This window comes from Dasypus novemcinctus, chromosome 21 (assembly GCF_030445035.2).
Source record: "Dasypus novemcinctus isolate mDasNov1 chromosome 21, mDasNov1.1.hap2, whole genome shotgun sequence".
In the NCBI taxonomy this organism is placed as follows: Eukaryota; Metazoa; Chordata; class Mammalia; order Cingulata; family Dasypodidae; genus Dasypus; species Dasypus novemcinctus.
Genome location: NC_080693.1, coordinates 27,646,473 through 27,651,675, shown reverse-complemented (window position 1 = coordinate 27,651,675; position 5,203 = coordinate 27,646,473).

The following is a 5,203-nucleotide window of genomic DNA, read 5'->3' as shown; positions in this document are numbered from 1 at the left end:
AGTTGGATGGCATCAGACAGACGTCCACTTCACTACCAGACAGGTGTCCAGTCCACTATCATCCAGTGCGGAGTGACCCTGATCTCATATCCAAGGCTTCACGCCGTAAGAGCACAGAGGAGGGAGAGACAAACACTGCCTGGGTGAATCCAGGAGGGCATCGTGGAGGTGGTGACATGAGCCGTCCTGAAGGGTGAGGAGGGTCTCCACGGAGAAATGAGACGAGGGCACTTAGGGCTGAGCAGTGGTGGATGGGGGATGTGGTTTCCATTCTCACCCCAGCACTCAGTCACGGCGTGAAGGCGGGCCGGGTTCCAGAGCTCTCTGGCTTCGTGGAATGGTTCAGGCGTCCTGCCCATTCCGGCCGTGGTTCTCACAGTGCGCGCCTCCTCTTCAGTGCCAGCCTCACCTGGGAACTTGTTAGTGGCCCCTGGAGGTGCTGAAGGCAGGGAGAGGGAAAAAGAGGCGTACAACGGGGGCATTTTTGGGACTTGGAATTGTCCTGAATGACATTGCAAAGACAGATACAGGCCATTATATATCCTGCCATAACCTACAGAAAGGAGTGGGAGAGAGTGTAAACTACAGCGTAAACTATAATCCATGCTGAGTGGCAACGCTCCAAATGTGTTCCTCCATTGCAATGAATGTTCCACACTAATGAAAGAAGTTGTTAATGTGGGAAGGGTGGGAGGTGTGGGGAGTGAGGCCTATGGGAATCCCTTATATATACATTTTTTTGTGTAATCTAAGTAGCTTTTAAAAAAATAAAAAATGTGTAAAAAAAAAAGAAATGCAAATTCTCTGGCTCCACCCTAGATGTGTGGAATGACGCTCTCGAACACCTGAGATCCGCGTTCTGACCTGAGGACAGCTGAAATGGTGTGTGGCATGCGTTATGCCAGTGCGTCAGTGTGTCTGTCTCCTGTTGCTGCCGTAACACAGCATCACAGCTTCAGTGGCTTAAAATAACCCACATTTATTCTTTCGGAGTGCTGGAGGTCAGAAGTCTAAAATGGCTACAAGCAAGGTGCCGGCAGGCTCTACGCTTCCCGGAGGCTCTAGGGGAGAATCCGGGTCCTGGTCCTTTCCAGCTCCTGGAGGCCGCCTGCGCCCTGCCTTGTGGCCCCTTCCTCCCTTGACGCGTCTCTCTGACCTTCCTGCCTCTCTCTTTCAAATACCCTCGTGATTGCACCTAGGGCCCACCCAGATAATGCAGGACCACCTCTCCATCTCAAGGTCCTTACCTAACCACACCCCAGAGCCCCTGGGGGGCGAAGATCCTGCCTGCCACCACCAGGCATCGCCATGAGGGCTGGGACTGCTGGGGGGGGGCCTGGCGGGAGCCGGGTCCCCGGCTGGAGGCGCAGGAGGGACAGGGTGGGGCAGGCGGCCGGCTCAGGCCCGTGGAATGCCAATATCAGAAGAAGGCGCCCTGGCAGGCCTTTCAGCTGGGTGGAGGCACCGTAAGATTTGCCAGGGGAAGATGGTCTGGCTGCAGGCTGAAGTGGGGGCTGGGGAGCAGGGGTGTAAGAGTGCCTGGCGGTCTGCATCCAGTCGTGGTCCCCAGAATGGAGGGGCGTGGACGGGTTGAAGGGAGCCTTAGGAGGGGAGGATTGGACGGGGAGGGGCTGGGGTAGGAGGAGGGATGAGGAGATTCCCTGGGACAGGGAGGGGCCTTGGACAGGGGAAGGGATGTGCTTGTTTGGGGACATGCTGGGCGAAAGATGCCTGGGGTCCATTCTGGCCGAGGTGGATTCATTAACTTTTAGCAGCAAATGACGGAAATATAATGAAAACTGGCTTTGGCTTGAAGAAGCATTTTTGACAAGCCTCGGCAGGGTTTTTCAGAGCCCAAGGAGAGGAAAACCTGTAAACAGGGGCTCAGATGCCCCCAGGACTCCCACCACCCATCCCTGCGTCTCCCAGGCTTCTGCTTTGCTCTCCTCTTCTGCTGCAGCCCCGAACCCCCTACTCCCTACACCATGTGGCTGAACATGGCAAGATTCCTCCAGAAGGCAAATTCCTCCAGAAGGAAGTCTAATTGCCCGGCCTTGGGGCAGGTGCCCACCCCTGGACTCAGACGCCCACCTGGACCCAGCTCCTGCGGTTCCATGGGGATGGGGTGGGGGGCACAGCGCTGCTGACGGGCTCAGCAGTGGGTGTTTGCGTCCGAGGGGCTGAGTCCGGCTGGGAGGCCAGGCGTGGAGGGGTGCGCTGAGGTCGCCTTGGGGTATGCGGGAGGGTCCAGGCCAGGAAGGGTGACGTGGTCATCTTTGGCCTCAGGCGCCAGGGTGGCCTGTCTGAGACAAGGAGCTGGGCATGTTGGCCTGTTCCCAACGCAGCCAGTGTAGGAAGCTCCACTTGACCCCGGGTCAGGCCGCCTCCGGCCTCGCTCCCGCCCACACCCCCACACCCCCTCTCTTGCTCTCTAACCCCCTCATCTCTGACAACCCATGGCCTTGGGATTATTTTTTCTTGTTTCCTTATATCTCTTCTATTTCATGAGCGTTTTCTTTCCCCTAGGACTGAGCTCTGAATATGCCAGGGAAATAGGTCTCGAATTTTCGTGTTTTGGAATTCCCTGGGGAGTTTTCTTAAGGTGCACATTTCTGGGCACCACCGCCAGAAATTTTGGTTCAGTAGGTTTGAGGTTGGATCCTGGAAAGTGTGTATGAAACACCCCAGATAATTCCAAGGCACAGAGGAGGGCGACGTGAGAAACGTTGCCAGAGGGCCCTGAGCTGCGGCCGCCGTCCAACCAGGTCTATAGAGCAAATCCACTTCCTCCGCTGACTTCCATTGCTCAGGTAGAGATGTGTGTTTTGGGGGGGAAAATGCCATTTACTTAAGCAACTTCAAACCATGTTTGGAAGGAGGTGGGCGCACACAATGAATGGCCAGGTGCTGAGTTTGGCAGGCCCTGCCCCGTGTGAAGCTGTGCTTCCCGCCGCACGGGGGAAGTGGCCTGCCCTCGAGGCTTCTCAGGGGCATTGCGGGTGCCCAGGCCGGCAGGACTGGACTCAGCCCCGCCTCTTCGCGGCTCCCACCCCCGGGCTGGGTCGCCCTCCTTCCCAACCTTCGTTTTGTCATTGGGAATGGGAGGGGTTCGTTCTGGGCAGTGCCCAAGGGCCCTCCCCACACCGAGTTTCCAGGAGTGTCAGGGTGGGGTTGGAGTGACCTTCTGGGAGATGACCGCCCCGGTTAGAGTATCAGGGGAATCCCTGCCCCGGTTAGAGTATCAGGGGAATCCCTGCCCCGGTTGGAGTATCAGGGGAATCCCTGCCCCGGTTGGAGTATCAGGAGAATCCCTGCCCTGGTTAGAGTATCAGGTGAGTCCCTGCCCTGGTTGGAGTATCAGGGGAATCCCTGCCCGGGTTGGAGTATCAGGTGAATCCCTGCCCCGGTTGGAGTATCAGGGGAATCCCTGCCCGGGTTAGAGTATCAGGGGAATCCCTGCCCCGGTTGGAGTATCAGGTGATTCCATGCCGGGGTTGGAGTATCAGGGGAATCCCTGCCCGGGTTGGAGTATCAGGTGAATCCCTGCCCCGGTTGGAGTATCAGGAGAATCCCTGCCCTGATTGGAGTATCAGGTCAATCCTTGCCCTGGTTGGAATATTAGATATAATCCTTTCCCTGGTTGGAGTATCAGGGGAATCCCCGCCTGGGTTGGAGTATCAGGAGAATCCCTGCCCCGGTTGGAGTATCAGGTGAGTCCCTGCCCGGGTTGGAGTATCAGGAGAATCCCTGCCCCGGTTGGAGTATTAGATATAATCCTTTCCCTGGTTGGAGTATCAGGGGAATCCCTGCCCGGGTTGGAGTATCAGGAGAATCCCTGCCCGGGTTGGAGTATCAGGTGAATCCCTGCCCCGGTTGGAGTATCAGGGGAATCCCTGCCCGGGTTGGAGTATCAGGAGAATCCCTGCCCGGGTTAGAGTATCAGGAGAATCCCTGCCCCGGTTGGAGTATCAGGTGAATCCCTGCCCTGGTTGGAGTATCAGGTGAATCCCTGCCCTGGTTGGAGTATCAGGTGAATCCCTGCCCGGGTTGGAGTATCAGGAGAATCCCTGCCCCGGTTGGAGTATCAGGTGATTCCCTGCCCTGGTTGGAGTATCAGGTGAATCCCCGCCTGGGTTGGAGTATCAGGAGAATCCCTGCCCCGGTTGGAGTATCAGGTGAGTCCCTGCCCTGGTTGGAGTATCAGGTGAATCCCCGCCCCGGTTGGAGTATCAGGGGAATCCCTGCCCTGGTTGGAATATCAGGTGAATCCCTGCCCCGGTTGGAGTATTAGATATAATCCTTTCCCTGGTTGGAGTATCAGGTGAATCCCCATCCTGGTTGGAATATCAGGTGAATCCCTGCCCCGGTTGGAGTATCAGGTGAATCCCTGCCCGGGTTGGAGTATCAGGTGTATCCCTGCCCCGGTTGGAGTATCAGGTGTGCCACCACAAACCTCCCCCAGGTAACTGGAATCGAGCCAGCTGAGGCGTCTCTGCAGCGCGGGAGCAGCTGTCATTGGGACTGCAGAGTCCACCACCCGGGTCTCTGCCGCCACTCCTGGACTGGCCTCCTTTCGCCAAGAAACGGCTTCTCCCGCCCGTGGAAGATGGGGCCGGGGCTCGGGGTGGAATCTCCTTCTCTGCTGTCCCCCAGTGCCCTGGCAGGCAGGCCGGCTCATTGTCCCACCTCACGGGGGAGGTGCAGACAGGAGAAGGGCTGTGCCAAGGTCACGGCCCCGAGAGGGAAGGCTGGGAACCGAGACGCCTCGCCCACCCGCCACGGCAGTGTCCCCCCAGCGCACAGCCTGCTGCGGTCCTCGCGGGAGGAGGCTGCTGGCATTGGGCCTGGGGTACGTCCTGCCTGGAACGGGGCGCAGTGTGGGGTAGAGTAGGACACAGCTAGAGCCCGGGCTGAGGACTGCGTGAACACGTGAGGGGAAGTTGCGGGATAAAAAGCTGAGAAGGACAGCTGGGGCCATATCCAGGGTACGCTGGCATCCTGGACATTGTCCTGAAGCCGGTGGGGCGTCTCTGAAAGGTTTATGCAGTGAAGGGACATGATCAGTGTAGGATTCTAGAAAGATCTCTCTGTGGCTGGTAGAGTTTGCATTGAAGGGGGAGATCAGTTTGGAGACTACTGCAATAGTCCAGCCAAGATAGCAGCAGGGAAGGAGAGGAGGGAGATCTTACGGGAGATCCGAGGA